General features: G+C 40.4%; 1 protein-coding gene across 2 annotated transcripts in view; it reads right to left on the bottom strand.

The window, feature by feature from the left end:
- cdk14 (cyclin-dependent kinase 14) overlaps positions 1-18381 on the bottom strand; it is a 270852-nt gene that overhangs the window by 42758 nt on the left and 209713 nt on the right. The gene's annotated exons all lie outside the window — the stretch shown is intronic.

Below are 18381 nucleotides of genomic sequence, written 5' to 3'. Positions count from 1 at the left end.
CAGGAGGGTGGGCGTGGAGGTGTATGGGTCCAACAAGCACATCAGTTTACCTTGTCATGTGAGTTATTAGTCGTGTGAGTCGACTAACATGACCAACGTCCATGATCTTTTCCTATCATTACACATGTAGTTTTGTTGCCTAAATGTAATTGCAGACCCTCTGCATCAAGATACGATACAAAGGAGTGTATCATTGTGACGACACCGGGGGCTTCTGCCCAAGCATCAAAAATGACGAGTATAACAACTGATAAAAACACCACAGGTATAGATAGAGATAGATAGGTACAGATACATATGCAGAAAGGTAGCTGATGGAGGCATGATTCACATTTTATTTTGCTGAAATTTCAGAAATGTGTGCATAACCTGAGCAACATTTTAAACAAAACTACAGAGAGCTCAGGTCAACCAAGCACACAGCCTCAATGTAAAGAAGTGTTTTAGTATTCATCAGGAGTCAGGAAGTGAAGGCCGACCTACCCTGCCGGCAGAATAAGAACACTTATCTCACTGCAAGGGGCAGGTCAACGAAAGACAACTTCAAAAGGGAATCAATAATCCTAATATTTCTTCGCACTTTCTGTAAACAGGCCCAATGGCAGGGAAGCTTTCCCCCTGCTTCTCCTTTAACACTCCTCCCTTTCATGCACTGACATTCATTTCTTGCCGCTCTCTTCCCCCTGCAGTGTGGGCTCATGTATACTGGGCCCAGTGTTTCCAGGCCACTCATATACAGGGCTGCAGTGTGCTGTTAACATGCAGACTCCCCGGCGAGTGTATAATTTGTGAGTCATGTCCAATTCGGATCGAGTCAGTCTCCTGCTGACTTCCTGCCTGGGCTCGTTGATGAACGCTGGGAAAACAGATCTGGTACAGTACAGTCATAAGACCCTCGTGCTGGAGCCAACAAGCAGTGTGAGACGCTGAAGAATGACTCGGCTCTTTTGGATTAGAGCTGCAATGTTTTGTCCTAAAAATGGAACCATTTCCTTCCAAAGTATTCTTTATCCTTTTTCAGTGTTTCCCTCAGATTTTTATTCATGTCATGGTGGAAAAACAAATTTAGACCATCGTGGGAAAGTCCCATGACCAACTTAGGACCATAAAACATACATAGTTACAACATATATAGTTATAAATACATATTTTTCTTCCTTGCCTCAGGGCGATGTTGTGCAGTTAGGCTGTGTGATGTAAAGTGTGATGTAAAATGAAGGTCTTGGTTAATGTTGTTCATGAACATATCCACTGAAATTCACAGACAACGAGCGCAGGGACATTCTATGGGTGAAAAAAGCCGAATCAAACAGTAAGGATTACACCCTCTGAGTTTGAGGGAAGTGACAGCAAAAAAAAATTCATCCCAGAATCAGGTCTGAGACAGAAACATACAAATCTACACACAATTTATTACTCCTGGAATAATATAATAAAATCTATAGTATAATCTATGTCATACAGTATAAGAACATATTTGAACCAGCATATTGCAACCAAGTGTCAGGTGGAGGTACAGTAAGGAATGGAAGAAAATAAGACAAGTGCAATCCTACAAATTATAATACAAGTAGTTTGTGCATTATAATACTACATTTTTTTCTTTTTTTTTAAGGAGATGATGTAAGACGAACTTATTGAGAGAAATGAAGACCAGCCTCTGGTTGAAAATACACAAGAGGATGTTCCTTAGCTACGGTGACAAACATGCCAGGATTTCAGCTTCCTGCACAATCTGTCACAATACAACGATGAAAACTGTGCTTGCTGCACAATACAAATGTTCCAAACAAATACTAAATAAAAACAAAAGAAAAGAGTAGATGTCGCTAATGTATTTGGCTAAATAAAAGATCTGAAACTGAAAATCAGATTTGCCTTGGTGTTTTACTACCCTGAGAGCCTGTTGGCCTAAGGCAACACAGAAATTCCTTCGTGGATAGTCACTGATTATTGATACCTATCAGAGAGACTTAGTCTTTTAAAAATTTGGATGGATTCATTTTTCTGTAATGAAAAACCACAATATGTGCAGCACCACAGTGATTTCCAACCAGGGGTACTCATACCCTAGGGGTACTTCTACAGTTACCAAGGGGTACATGGAAATATCATGGTCAAGCTCAACTGACTTGGAAAAAAAAACAATTTGAAAATAAAATAAATAAATATCCATGTATTAAGTTAGCTGTAACTTGCAATGGAGAGTGCGTGTAAAGTTGTTAGCCAGCTCACAGAATAGTCTAAACAGTTAGCTAAAAGTAATATGTAAATGGTTTAAGCTAAAATAACGAATATGCAGTTCAAATTGTTAGCTTACTAATAGTAATGGCTGAAAGAATTAACTAAAGGTAATGAGTATGCTGTTGACATAGCTGGTATACAGCCATGAAACATCTAGCTTGTGCCCCCTTGCAGTACAAATGCAAAATTGACCAAACCAACTTAAACCTTAACAAAATTTAATTGTATGAAAAATATTGTAACATTATTGTAAAATATTGTAAAAACTGTACAAAATGAGATCCAGTTTATGAACACATTAAGAACCTGACTTGTGGTGCTGATGAAGGGGTACTTGAGTTTATCTGATAGTGCTGCAAGGGCACATCTTAAGCTATGTTTCCATAAAAACTTTCAATATAGTACCTTTAGAACCAAAAGTAACCCCTATGACGTGTACCTGAATCCGTTAAGCCTTTCCAGCACAGATAGAATTCTTAGGTGTAACAATACACACAAACGTAGTGTTCAAAGTTGTCATATTGATATTTGAGCTGTGTTGATGGATTCGCATAGTCAACTCATGCATTGTGTAATGTTACAAGTAAACATCCCACCTTAAAACTTGCTGGTAGCTGCTGTCACAGTGAATTGAATTATTTTTTGTCAGTCTATAGCTGCAAACTGTTAACTAGTAAAGATGAAGAGGCAGGAAAAACATCCTTTCGTTTTATAGTTATGTTATACTAATGTATGAAAAACTTGCCGCAGTATGAATACTGGTTACATAACCTTCAAAACCAGCCACAACTCAGCCCTGAGCAAGAGTGACGGTCCTCTATTGACCGATTAATGGACTGTAGTGTTTCTAGCTCCACTACCAGATCTGAGCTAGGTACCCCAACAGAGGGGTGACCAAAAATATGGATGGTTAGAATGGTTCTATTGGTACCATCCACATTTTTTCCACAATGGAGATGCAAAACTAACTGTTCTAATGTGCAGCTGAACTAAACCGAACCGAACCAGACTGCTTGATGAAATCAAGGCTTTACAGAAAAGGTTGGGAACTACTGCAGCTGAAGGTTCATTTAGTACGACTGATAAAATCCAATGGACAGATTGTCACGAAATTCACTGAGCACCTTCCCCAAAGGATGCTCTCAATCCATTTTAAAGATGACACCACCCTTAAGTCTTGCCCCACTCCCTTAGGTCCAACACTGACCATTAGTTCACGATCTAATGGACAAATTATGAAGAAATTTGCAGAGCACATGAAGAAGATGAACCCTTTTGATTTGGATGACCTTTTCAACACAACCCTCAGGGTAAACTTTTCATTTCTGCCCCACTGCAAATAAGGCCCTGAAAATAGAAAAATCATCAGTATGTTGAGTCTCTGGGGGCCACTAGAGGGTCTTCTCACTTTGGGTCTTGTTAATGAAAGCATTATATATGTTTTAATTGGCAAACTGATACATATGTATACTTCTCTTCCCGGTTTCACAGGCCCACACACATGTGAGCACGCAGACAGAGGCAGACACATGCACACACACACACACACACACACACACACACACACACACACACACACACACACACACACACANCACATGCACACACACACACACACACACACACACACACACACACACACACACACACTTCCCTCCTCACACAAAAGCTCCTCAGTTTGTTCAGCCCTCCTCAGCAGCTAAAAAGCTCCAGTGTCCACACACACTGCACCCTTAAGATTGGCTTCTCAATCTGATTTTATGGGGAAATATGTACTGCTATGGTACACACAGAATCAATGGGGTCTGAAGGGAAAATCACATTCTTGTAAACTGTGTGAGGCGGCCATACATGGCAGTAGGAGGCAGGACCATTTCCTGTCAGTAAAACTAGATGTCTTTTGGATGAAGGAGAATCTAGAGGCTCTGCGTGAACATTAGTCCTCTCATCTTCATACCTGTGTGGCTATGCTTGTGGGTCTGTGTGTCTCTAAGAGAGAAAATGAGGTACCTGTTGAATTCTCAGATCAGTCCAGGTCTGAGTTGTAACACACAACACCTGCACACACAGCTGGTGTGTATGTTGTGAGTAAGTTGGTAAAGAACTGGCTGTTATTGGTGTACTGAAAAATGTCTCCAGCGGTCAAATTTGGTGGTGATGAACATTCACTTCTCTTTGTGTCTAAACACACACTGAGACTGCTAACTGGCTATCGCAATCTGGGTAACATTGAGAAAAGGCAATGTTGGCTCTTAATATGGCCTCACAGGAGTGTTACTCCAACAAACTTAAAATAAATGACATATTTGCTGATGCATGCTACGTGTGTTTTGTGCTAGTGAACTGCCATGTCATATTCTGAGTTGGCGTTGCAGTTGAAGTTTTTAGCAGCATTACGGCAGCATTACCAGTTACAATTATTCTAAGCCAAATATGACCTTTAACCATAACCAAGTGGTTTTTGGGCCTTAACATAACCACGTTAACCACAGCGTTGTTGTATATCATACAAATGTTACATATCCATGGTTTGCAGAAACATTCAATGCCAACATTCATACCTTTGCTTGGCCCCCACAGCTGGACCTTGCAGGTATATTTCTGTACAGTGATGGTGCTTTGACTTCCCTACTTCTGCTACTATCACTGCAGTCATTTGGAATAAGCAAACCAACTAAATTAGTGTTGTAAAAGATATTGATTTATTGATACAAATTGATTCTGAATATCTGAAGTGGTTTCAATGATATTTTTCTGCAGTATCAATTAAACTGGTACCAGCTACACTTTCTTGCTCTCGCTTATTGTTAATGTTTACTACAGTCATGCTGCTGCTTTCTGCGATCAAACAAGAAAAGTAATTTTAAACAATTTGAAATTGTATGCCCTCAATGGGAATGTATCCCCAAAACAGTATCAAAAATGGTATCAGATATCAACATTTTTTCAGGTATTGTTGTCAAAGTTAAAACACTAAATGCTCACAAAAAAAAAAAAAAAGCCAGAAAACGTGCCGCCGCAATCCAAGACAGACGTTACAATGGAGGGGAGGAAAAAACATACATGCAGTCCATGCATAAACATGGAAACCGTCCCTCTTGGTATCCATCTGAGCTCAACTCATTATCCCACAGTGCTTCTAATCGCAGACTGACAAAGTTAAACTCATTAGCATACTTTATTTGACACTAATTCACTCAGCTGAGACGAGAAGCTCCAGATCTGCTGCTGTAGAGGAGCTGTTGGCTGCGCCACATAAGAAGGAATTGGTTTTTCTTTTCTTTTTGGAGGAGCAAAAAAGGAAGGAGGTACATGTGCAATGCTCATTAGGGAGAGCCATATGGTAGAGAAAAGAGGAGGAGAGGGGGAGAAAAACTGGGAGATGGAGAGATGGAGCGAAAACGGCACGGTGCTTCGGCTGCATTGCTGGAAAACATCCTCCATTGTTGGGATTTGTTTACAGCTACTTGGAGGCATCCACCTAACTGCTGTTACATTCTTTTCCTCTATCACTGTCTCAGTTTTGGAATTTTCCTCAAAAGGGTAAATGTGTGCATTTTTCATTTAAGCAAAGATGACTTCTGAGAAACAGAGAGTTTTTCTTTAAGTCCATCAGACTGACATTATGAATAAAAATTACACCACCAGAAACATAAAGAATTGAATAATCCTCCTAATATTACAATGACAAACTTATGAAGGGGGAAGGATGGACAGATCGAGGGCTGAGAGGAAAAAGAGGAGAGTATTATCATGAGTAGAGGGGAGCTTATGATAATGGGAGTCAGATCTCCTCCTACGTGTCAGCCTGATGGCATCTGCTGCCTCCACTGATCAGCAAAATTATACATGAAATCAATTCCTGCACCTCTTGGAAGACTCCTCCCTCCACCTTCCTCCTCCTCTTCTGTGCTTTACCTCTTTTCTTCTCCTTTTGCTCCATCTACTTTCCATTTTGTCTTCATTCCTCCTCCTTTGTCCAGCTCCCCCCACTTCGCCTCCTCCCTCTCCCCTCCTCCACTCCAGGCTTTGTCCTCTCATCTGCTCTGTTTTCCTCTCACCCTCACACTTGATAACAAGTACGAGAAGTTTGTAAGTGTGTACCCTGGGGGGGAGCCATGAGCTGACCGCAACGTTCTCATTCCTCCTCCTCCTATACCTTCCCATCACTCCCTCCTTTCTTCTCTCTGTCCTGCCTAACTCTGCCTCTCTTCTGACCGTCTGATAGAGCATGCTTCATCACATCCAATCCCCTCACCTGTCAATCATCCCCGCACAGAGAGAGGGAGCGAGAGAGAGTGAAAAAGAAGGAGTAATACTTACTGTGCTGGTGAAATACAAATGTCAATACTATCACTTCTATACCGACGTTGCTTCCACTGTAGCTAGTCTAACCAAGGCTGCATACACACTAATACATTTTCATTTTAAAATGAAAACAATCGCTCCACACACAAGTTTTGGTGTTTAGTGTTAGAATTAATCTCAATCCATACTAAAACTTCTGAAAATGCATATCAAATGACCATTCATGTACACTGGGCATGTGTGTGCCGATGTAAACTGAAAGCAGACTGACTTCTCTATGGGTGATTGTTAGTTCCAGAAAATACTACAGAGGTGGCAAAAACCAAGACCAGAAATTTCTTTACGCGGATGACGAACAAGGTGGAACTGTTATGTTGTGTTTGCACCAAACGTGATGCAAATTTCCGCGTCACGTTATTAACCTGAGTTGGAACGCTTGAATATTTTGTGTCAACTTGCTTCATAGGTGGGAGTAACTTGCATCATACACATATGAAATTACTGAATCAGTGAATGAACTACTGCAGGTACACCCCGGAGGATCTCAATGCTGATTGGCTATCATGGCGCAAATCGGTTGCTGAAGTTCAGATTTTTCAACTCACGTGAATAACTGTATGATGCAAAATTGTGCTACTTGCTTCATTTGCGCTGCTTAATTCGCGTATTTCACATCATTCACGTCACATCCATTCACCTGGGCAGTGGGAATTTATGCCAAATCACGTCTTTACATTGACTTTACATGTAATACACTCATGCAAACTGTTTTATTTGCGCCTGGTGTGAACACAACATTACTGGACGTAACACCTGAGTATAAGGTAATCAAGGCAGCAGAAAACAGATTGGGTGTTGTTGCGAAGCATATACAGCAACATACTACTCTTTTAAGACTGGCACCGGGGGATTATTCATCGCCAGAGGAAGCCTTGGCAATGGGAAAGGTGTAACATACAAGAAGAAATCACAAAAGGTATGTAGACTTAGCTACAATGTTTTGGCTTGACACATCATGACTGGTAAGAATCAATCGGTAAGCGAGCATAGGTGTCTGCGTCTTTATTAAAGGACATCAAAACTAGATCGTAAACTAAAATGCCAGAGTAATGTGGATGTGCAGCTTAAATGTAGCAATAGTTCTGCATTTTAAAATTGAATAGGATTAGTGTGGATGTTGCCTAACTCAGGTCCTGTTTGTACGACAACGATTTCAACTGAAAATGGTAAACTTAAGTTGCGTTTTGGCCAATCGTTTACGCGACAGCGGCGTTTTGGGTGCCTGAAAATGCAATGTCTTGAAAACGGGTTCCAGATTGCAATTTTTTGGAAACGGCACCGTCTTCATTGTCATGTAAACTTGCAATATGCAGTTCCTCTGAAAACAGAGACTTTTCGCACATGTGCATTACGCTTCCAGTCACTAGGCATGCGGGAGAAAGTCGACCATCACAACAACAATGGCGGACTCCTGAGCTCTGCTTGTGCTGCTCACCCTACTGAATTTATCAACGCTTCCCCATCATAGTGTAGATTTACTGTAGCAACTCCACCTCATCGTCCGTCTAGACAAGCGTTCGTGCAGTTGCCATTTTGTTTGTTTATACATCGCCACTCTGTAGAGGGAAGCGTAAGCGTCACACCGCCAACTACTGGCCTGGCATGTATACTGCAGCGTTTTTGGTCATTTTTATGGATCCGTGTGCACGGCGATTGTCAAAATGCTGTCGTCTAAACGCAGAACTTTTTTCCAAAGAAAATGAGAAACGATTCTGTTTACAGTGGATTGTTTTTGTGTAAACATGGCCTCAGATTGCACAATGGTCACCACCACCTCTACCAGCATTATGTTGATAGTCTTACTGCTAGTGCAGCAGCAACACCTCCAATTCTACTGCTGTTACAAACACAACTGCGGTGGCAGAAGTAAGTTGCCACTAGTAGTACTACTATGATCAAGACATACATTTGAAAAACCTACCCAGACCTAAAAATTAAGAAAAGTAATGCATTTTTTTTTCTTTCTTAAAAAAAGACCCTGATCTGAAATGGACTGGAGGATAAACAGACTCTGATACAGATACACACTGGTAGCATGAAGCTCCACCAATTAACAAGCAGCCATGGTTAAAAACAGCAGCAGCACACCCATCATAGTTCACACTCTCCGTCTGCTTCAGACAGCACATTTTTTACAGCTATGGTGATGATTTAGCATGTGACCAGAGCTGATATAGTCTGCTCAGATCCACTCACTTATTACACATTCACCTGACACTTGCAGCAATACAAAGGAACCCTACTGAATCTAAATAGGGCCTGGCTTCTCTAGTCCAGTGTTGGTCCTGGTAATTACCAACCGATTGGACGCTACAACTAAATACTAAACAATAAGTGGTAAGTATTCTGCAAGTCTCAAAGCTAGACATTCATGTGCCAAGTCCTGACCCTGAGGTTTAAAGTTATAGTTGGCAACTTTTATAAAAAGTAACTGTTTGTTAATTTGATATAACTGTCACTTTATCCTGACAGAGAGTACACTAAACAGATAATCTGTGAAAAAGCCATGTTCCTTCTCCTCCTACTGCTTCTAATGACATTTGCAAGAACCCACCCTGCTTGAAGGGAAACAACAAATCAGAGCTTCCCTAAACCTACATGTAATAGGTAATGTAAATCATGAATGCTTTCAGCGTCTGTTACATGACTGGATGGTTGTGGTTACCACAGATAAACAATGTCTAAGGGTTGAGTTAAATGAAGGCCTGTGACAGGATGCAAACTCTGGTCTCCTGGATAATGGTCTGACACACTACATGCCCATCCACCACCCTGACTTCACCCCTCATTACATTACAAACTTATCCCCACTGGCTCTGCGCACTGGCACTGGATGTAAATTGTTAGTTGTGAATCCTTCAATAAGAACATGATTCCTAAAGACACTGTTTACCTAATATTCAGTCCAATCAACTGAGCTTAAGGAAAACTAAACTTGCATGTTATTTTTTTTAATAAACCACACGTCAGCAAAATGAAATCCTGCTTAGGACTGTGGGAGTGTAGTTGGTGTTGGCAAATGACAGAGATACTGCATGATGATTTAGGAAAGGAGTGAAGAGAGAATGATAAGAAGTAAAGATGAAAAGCGTGGAGCCTTGCTGCGCATTTTAATCTGAACTCCATGCAGCCTGTGAGACGTTAATGTTAAAAGATGTACATACAACATAAATATCTCTTCATATAAAAATATTCAGCGTTTTCACTTAACACGGAAGCTCCTCTGTGCGCATTCAAATTTCATGCATTAGGTTTAATGAGAGCCTGTAGTGCAAACATCATGTCCATAAAAAAGATAGTAAATGAGGTAAACAGGGGTTGGAGAGGGACTGCATACAAATTCGGTAGAGCTGCAGTTAACATTTAGTGCCTTCACAATGCTTTTCCGTGAGGATAAGATGAAATGAAAGCCCACATTACTGGCAGGCACAGAATCTGTAAAGTTATAAGAGGTAGTGGGAGAGTGAAACCGGCTGATTTGACTGAAGGCTCTCCATTTCTCAAGGCTATGCCTGCGGTTATCCTTCCTTCCCCCACCTCCTATTTCCCCCCCCTCCGGCTCACAGCAGGGATATACTTTAAATCACTTTGTCCTCTACCTAGAAAACTTTCTGACAGGTCGTTTTGTGGACCGCACAAATCTATTTCTTCCTGCTACAGAGCCAAAAATATTCTTTTCTGTCCTGTTGACTTTGTACATTTTGGACACTGATGGCTTAAGTAGAAAGACACCGGGGTAGAAACACACCAGGGGACAAATAGTGCTTTTACTTTCAAGAGAAATGCCCGCACAGCTATGAAGCTTCCCTGCATTTTATCCCCCAAAATTGTAGCATGGTCACTAGGATGATACCTTAGGCGAGTATGAGTGTGTGTGTGTGTGTGTGTGTGTGTGCGTGTGTATGTGGCTAGATAAATAGCTGGCACCTCTACATTCCGGACACTACAGTCGAGCTTTGCCTGCAGCTGTTATCTTCAAAGTGACACAGTGATGCTTGAGGGCCAGAGTGTCCTGTCGCCGACCTGTGATGGCTGACTGCACAGACACACTGTAGAAAGGCTGCTGCTTTGTGTGAAGCCCGGCCACGAGACCAGCAGAAGCACAGAGAACGGCACTCAACCACATGACATCAGCTGCCAGGCATGAAAAAATTCATTTTGATTTGATTTGATTTGGAGAAATGAAAGATGTTGATTGTTGTGCATGAGGAATGCAGGTTAATAAGTACCAAGACGCATCAACAGTCGAACAGTCTGTCCTCACGAGAAAAAACAACAGCTTTGGTTGTTGCTTCAAACACTTAAAGCTACAGTTGGCAACTTTCATAAAAATTATTTTTTGTCATATTTGCTGAAATAAATCTTCTTCCTCCTCCTCTTCATAAGGCTTCTCATGCGATTGCTAGAATCTATCATGGCTGAAGGATAAAAACGCTGACAGTAGTACATGAGACAGATAATCTGTAAAAAGAATAATTTTCCTCTGCATCTTCTTAGTGCTCCTAATGGCATTTGCAAGAATCCACTGTATGTGAAGGAAACAACCTCTCAGAGCCGAGGAGTTTCAACGCAGCTGTCAATCATGTCAATTACTGCTTGTGAACTATGGTCAAACTGTCAAACTAGGCAGCGCTGATGAAAAATAAATTAAGATTTGGTTACTGTATTGCCACTTGAGGCTGGCTCCAGAAGTGATCCAATCCCTATAGACCCCCGTGTTAGAATGCCCAACTCTACAGCAGAAATAAACATGTTTACAGCCTAGTACAAAGAACAGCTTTAATCTTTAGAACTAATTTCAACATTCATGACAACTGTACAGGGGGTTGATTTTTTTTTATAACTAACCTGCTGACATTTTATTTAGGCTTAGAGTTAGACATTATCAGGGCTGGGCCGTTTTGAGTGACAGGCTGTCTGTCTGTGGCTCCTCAGTCAGATGCACCCTTCACTCCTCCACAGTGCCAGCCTCTCGCCCAAATATGGTCACTTCTGGCTCCAAAAAACCACGATGGTTACAGCCAAAATGTCAGACTCAAAGCTTCAAAATGACAGTCTACAAACCAGTGGGGGATGTCACAGTGGCTATGACAATTCATTTTTCAGTTGATGGTTTGCTCCAGCAGGAAAACGGTGCTTGAATTTTGGCTCCACTGTGTTTGACTTGGCAGCCGGGTAACTTTCTCATTTTACAGCTAAACAGTACACTAAAATATGTTTCTCTTATTAGTTGTTTTCATTCAGATGTGGTGGATTCTCGCAAATACCCTGTACAACTGTCTGGATATAGAAACAGTTTGATCATTCATCTTCATTCATCTTCTAACCGCTTCATCCTCTTGAGGGTCGCGGGGGGGCTGGAGCCTATCCCAGCTGACATTGGGTGAGAGGNTGCTGTGAGGCGAGAGTGCTAACCACCACACCACCATGCCGCCCCAGTTTGATCAAATAAGACAAAAAAGTTAAAGTTTACCAACTATAGCTTGAAACCCAAGGGTCAGCACTTGGGACGTGAATGTCTAGCCTTGAGACTTACAGAATAATTGACAGGTTCCACTTATTATTTAGTTTTTAGTCATAGAGGATTTGACAGGTCCAATCGGTTTGCAATAACCAAGAACCAACTCTGGACCAGAGTTGGGCTGGGTCCTAATCAGGTTAGGTAGTAGAAGAAGGCAGATAAAAAGTTACTAACTACTTTAAAACAAATCATTTTTAAAACCATATTTCTCAATGGGCTCATTACTATGAGTGACCACTTTCACATTATATATTATCTATTATTACACATGGTCATTTATTTTTTTGTTCAGATAATAATATCGATAATTGCAGCTTTAAGATTTCACAAATTAAAAATAGGCTGAATCCATCATTAGAGTCTAAAAAGAATGACACCAGGGAGAACTGCATTACATAAACATCCAAATATTATATCTCGGTATAGATCTGTAACAATGCTTTAAGCCTCTGAAGATTTGCTTTCAAAACACAACCGACTAAGTTGTTGTTTGGATTGAGGCACTGAGCTGTTGATTTTCCCTCTTTCATGTTGCTTTTTGCTCCCTGATTGAATCAATGTTTTATGCTTTGTTATGTATTCTGACTGTGAGCACACTGCGTCCAATTCTTCATACACTCTAGCCTCGAGTATCAGCGAAGTGCGTCGAAGCTCAGAGACAGGGCAGCTGTCTCCCACTTGTTGTTGGGACTCGGAGTTGAACTGTGTGGTCACTGAGTGGATTGATGGGGGGAGCCGTTGCCTACCCTCGGCACCGAGTTGCATCAGCTAATCTTGTGAATAATGCAGAATCATGAATAAACATAGATCAATGCAGTGCAATACTGTAAAGGAGACCTGCCTTTTTTCCCTTTCCCCTTTCTTCTCTTTTCCACCCCTGCCTCCATTTTTTCAATCCACTCCTTCTATCTCTCTCTGGCTTTCTCTTTTCTCACCACAAAAAAAACACTCCTTTTTTTCTTCTCTCTTCCCTCCCTGCCAAAATCAAACACTCCCACTATGTCCCCCATCCTCTGTCACTCTCTCCCCGTCCTTTTCTTTTCCTCTCTGGCCGCAGCAGTGACAGACATTGTAATGCTGTAGTGTTGCTGTGTCTCAGTGCGGACGAGTCAGGCCCGGCCTTCACTCTCAGCTCAATAGCTGCCCGGGTTTCCTCAAAGGCAGCCATCCAGCCAGCACAAAGCCTGCCCACTGGGAATAGACCCACAAAAGAGAAAGGGGCTGCTCGCCTTCTTTGCTCTGCTCCGTCTGAAGCGGCCTGCCTCCACCACCTCCTATAAATAATACAACGCTGCCTCAACAAAAAGAAACCCTGCCCTGCTCCCGCAAGCCTCTGCTTCCATCTCTCCTTTCTTCCCTCCCTCTGTTTCCCTTCTCCTCACCTCTTTTACCTCTGATTTTACTAAACCACGAGAGCAGTGCTTTAAAGAACAGGCGTATACACTTTGAGCTGTTACATTAAATAATGTATATGATTTCTCTCTGCACAATGTGCTCATTATTATATTACCCACGCTCTATAATATAAGAAGTGTTACAGGAAAACTGAGGAAAATACTTGTTTCTGATGGCTGCAAGGTGTTTCAATTTTTTTCTGGTTAATGTTATTTTCCTCAGTGGTCAAACTAAACTAACCACTTTCTAAACCCTGGACACAAAAACTTCAACAAAGATTTAAAACAGACTGCATTTTAGTAGGTGGTCATGGTATTAAAGTGTTTTGATGCAGAGATAATGGATGGATGGACGCAGGGACAGACAGATAACAGATTACAAAATGGATATGTCACCTGTCACACTTAAATAAATTATTCAAAAATAATAAGGCAGTGATTTAAACACTTTATAATTTTGTTTTACTTCAATTTCCTTTTGTTGCAACTAAAGTATGGTTGATGTTGTTATAGTTCTGTTTATGCACTCACAGCTCTTGGTTAAGATTTGGTAGAGATCATGGTCTTGGCTAAATACTGAATAAGTCAACATTCACTTGAAGCATAAAACAGGAGGAGTTAAAGGGGCACACTTCATAAATGTAAAAACAGTTGTATGATGTGGAGCTTTCCAAAGTTTGAAAAATAAACCGACGCAGGACTGTTTCAGTTTGGGCTTCAGACTTCAAATTTGAGCACAAAGCCTGAGTTACAAAGTTGAAAGTCTGAAAGTAGTGTGAATTTAGGAGGCAAGGGAGTTGTGATGAAAGCCACTGTGGAGTTGCATTATGGAAATGGAAGGATCCACCATTTCTGGAGACTTACTCACACTATGGGCTAAAAGTATAGACTTCATAAAAATAATGGACGTAGACATTGTGATGCCATCCATTGGTTTGTGGACTCCTGCTTTGAAGCTTCGAGTTTGGAAAGTGACCGTCCCCGTTTTGTTTTTTTGGAGCCAGAAGTGGACATATTGGGACAAGAGGGTGGAGCTGTGGAGGAGCGACGAGTGCATCTGACTTTTAATACCTACAAAGTTCCTTCTTTATGCCGCCTTTGCATTTTTACACAGAACCGAACAACAACAGTGCATTATTTTAGACAGCAAGCCAGCATCGGGAAATATAAGGCCTGACGGATGCAATGTGTAACACAACAGCATCGGTCTCAAGGGTGCCATGTAACATTTGTCTGCAGCGTTTTCTAAACAATAACATGGCAGTAACAATCATTTACCGTCTCTGCTATATGGCAGCTGATCTTGTCCTCTGCTTGGAGGGTACTGAGCTCTCAGATCTCACTGTTTTCCCAGTGTGCAGACATTTTTGGTCATTGTTTTTCCTCTTTGAGTTAGCCGCTAACTGCTATCAACTACTTTTTAAATCTCCCATGGTGGGCTGCACACATAACACGTCGTCAAAAGGTCAAACCCATGTTGCCCACGATCCTGTCCTGCCGGCTGTCTTGTCCATACAGACATCGCTTTGGGGCTGTTGCTACCTCAAATGCCGGCTCAAAGGTGAGACAACTCCATCCCCCTATTCTGGGAATGCACCTTTTATACAGAACGGCGAGGCCACATAAAATTCCTGCCTTGAAGAGGCGGTGTAAAAGGAGATAGAGACTAATGACGCCTCGTAAGGCCTACAGCCTGTCACTAAAAGTGGCCCCACCCTTACTTATGGCTGAATTATTTAAAAATCAACCCCTCATACAGTTGTCATGAACCCAAAATTAGGTATAGTGACCAAAATCATTTTTTCTACCAGGCTTTAAACATGTTTATTTCTGCTCTAAAGTTGGATATTTTAACAAGGGGGTCTGTGGGGACTGACTCATTATGTGGAGCCATCCTCTAGTGGTCATTAGAGGAACTGTGGTGTCATCATTCATTTTTCAGCCCTGGAGGTTGTGCTGAAAGTCATGATATCTCAGCCTCTGCTGCTTTGACATTTATGCAAGTGCAATCACTGGAATACCCCTTTACCTTTTTTCAATATTTAGCCATAAGCATGACATTTTCTGCAGCTACGTGAGCTTTATATACTTCCACTTCCACTTATTTCATAACTATTCATAATTGCTTTAAAGAATTATAAAAAAATATTGTGCATATTCTTTATAATTTTGTTTATTTCTTTATTTTATCTTTACAAATTCTTTCTTTTTTTTCATTTAAGTTTCTTAATGCATTGCAACTATAAATATTTGTTGGGAAATCCAGTTCAAATATGTTCATGAGTTATGTTTGTGGGAACACATGAATGGCTGTGTGCATGTGTTGGTGTAATTTGTCAGTGTATTAATGTGAATGTGTGCACAGGGATTAGGTTGCTATCAGTGAAGCTCTCCCAGCCTGTCAGGCTTTAGGCCGGGCCTGGACAAAGAGGCTGATTTTAATGTAAATGCAGCAGCTGAGAGGACACAGCTCTCTCAGTGGGGTGACTTCCACCCTTCCACACACACACACACACACACACACACACACACACACACACACACACACACACACACACAGAAACACCATGAGCCTCCAAATCAGGACACACACTTCAACATTTTCACTGGAATAGTAAATACAGAGTATTCAGCCTCCATCTCCTCCATGTTTAAGAAGACGTTCCAGAGGAAAAATCAAGAAATAAAATGCTGAAGAGTCTTGCATGAAGTTGAAGATTATTAGCTGCAGAGTTGATGTGCCTGGTGTGTTTTTGCACCTGTCAGTAATTATAGATATAATCTGGTCCACAGTGCTGTGTAGCGGCCCTGTGCTGGCCCTCACAATCCAGAGTCCATCATTAGACCAACCATTATCCCCATGGCTGGCCTCTGCACCTCTTATTACATGCAAATAGTGCAGCTTTATCTGAGTAGTGAATGAGACCCCGGTCTCTAAAGAATGGGACACCCTGCTCGCCCACTCAAAGCCATTCCTCCATCTATTACTGCATTCTCTGCTTCAATGCACACAGCACAGATCTCATGGCGTCAGTGTTAGAAAGACTGGGGTGGTTGGCGGGATGCAGATAAACGTTGAGAGAGCTGTCAGTGTGACTACTTGATGAGCTGAGCAGCTAATGATCAAATATGTCCAATTTAACTTGTTGTAGAAAACAAATCTGTTCTCAAACACTTTTATGTTTATGTTCTATTCACTAGTGTTACATCAATTTTTCATGGTATTTAAATTGCAATTCAACACTAATTTGACTTTTAAGATGTTGTGGTATCTTTAAAAGAAAAAGAAAACATTTAAGGTTTAAAATTACCTTGAATGTTTATTAAATATCACCAATTTCATCAGCACATTATTGGGCACAACATGTCATAGCTACAGAAAAGGCTATGCTAAAATATGGCAAACTAGAAACAAAAACATGTACGACATAGTAAGGTTTGCTACTCTTTACTCTTTGTTGGCACCAAGAGAAGAGAAACCATTATGTATATTATGAGATAGTGATTCAACAGTTTTGACATTCTCGATCAAAAGTATGGGATCAGGGTATCTACAGGGATCAGACACTTACATTTAATTCTTTTGACGACTTTTTTAAAGATAACTTTTATCCAAATTTAAGACTTTTATTTGATAAATCATCATTTTGTTATTTAAGCATTGCAGGTGTGTACATTGGTAAGTGATATATATGTAGTCCCGTGCAGAGGTGGGTTTTATGTACAGGAAGTTATGATATGTAACTGTAATATTTCTCAATAAATTACATTACTGTCACCTCACAGGCTTTTATTTTACCAAATTCAGAATTCTGGTGTGAAATGTATGCAGGTAAAAACAGTACATAAACAGAGGCATACTGTTAAATCACAGTAATATACAGGCATAACTACTGTGAGATCACAGTATATAGCTGTCATTTCACAACAGTTTACTGTAAAACTGAAATAGTAATTAACTGTGAAATTGATGCAACTAAACTATTTAATGACATTTAAGGTCTAAGATTTATAAAATTTAGTTCAAGACATTTTAAGGACCTGCAGACATCCTGCGGGTAGGAAGTCACAGCTGTAATAGATAAGGGTAATATATCATAGTTTTGACATATTCAGTCAAATTCAATCTCATAATTGCCTTATTAAGTAATTTAATTTCATAAGCCAAAAATGATTAAATACTTACAGTAGGTACATACTATTTCATAATTTATCAGTACATATCATGATTTTGATTTTTTTTTATTTCTAAGACTGAATCTGTTTCTCCTTTTCCTGACAGAAATGTTTCTCTATGTTTTACAGTCCAGTCTAACTGAAAATATTTTGCAACATATGTGCTTTCAAATATTCTTTACGAATTGTGATTTACCAAAATGAGAAATATGTATAAAAAATAAAATAAAATTTAAAAATACTCCTGGCCATCAGCTTGTCTTCTGCTCTTTTCTTTTCGGTGATGAAAAATAGGGAAAATAATCCTCTTCAATAATGAAATTATAGAATGAATAGGATACCAAACTGCATATCTTTGTTTTTAGTTTAATTCTGACATTACCATCTGACATCTCTAAAATTCCACTGACATGTCCTTGATTTTTTTTTACTGCAAAAATCATGCATAATAGTTTGGCCAGCTGTCAGATTCTAGCTGAGAATGTGAACTGAACTGCTGATTTTGCTTTATATATTCCTAAAGAACTGCCACAGAGGAGTATCATATAGAGCATATTAAGTGCTATTCTGGCAGAATATAGCATGCTGACCAACCTTATTGTTTCCTGGATTTTGTTTGGGTTACTGTAGTCCTGTATGTATGTATGTAGAAATGCAGGAAATTAAATTTAAATCACT

Source organism: Epinephelus moara, chromosome 6 (assembly GCF_006386435.1).
Source record: "Epinephelus moara isolate mb chromosome 6, YSFRI_EMoa_1.0, whole genome shotgun sequence".
NCBI classification, from domain to species: domain Eukaryota; kingdom Metazoa; phylum Chordata; class Actinopteri; order Perciformes; family Serranidae; genus Epinephelus; species Epinephelus moara.
This window is presented reverse-complemented; position numbering and strand designations above follow the sequence as displayed.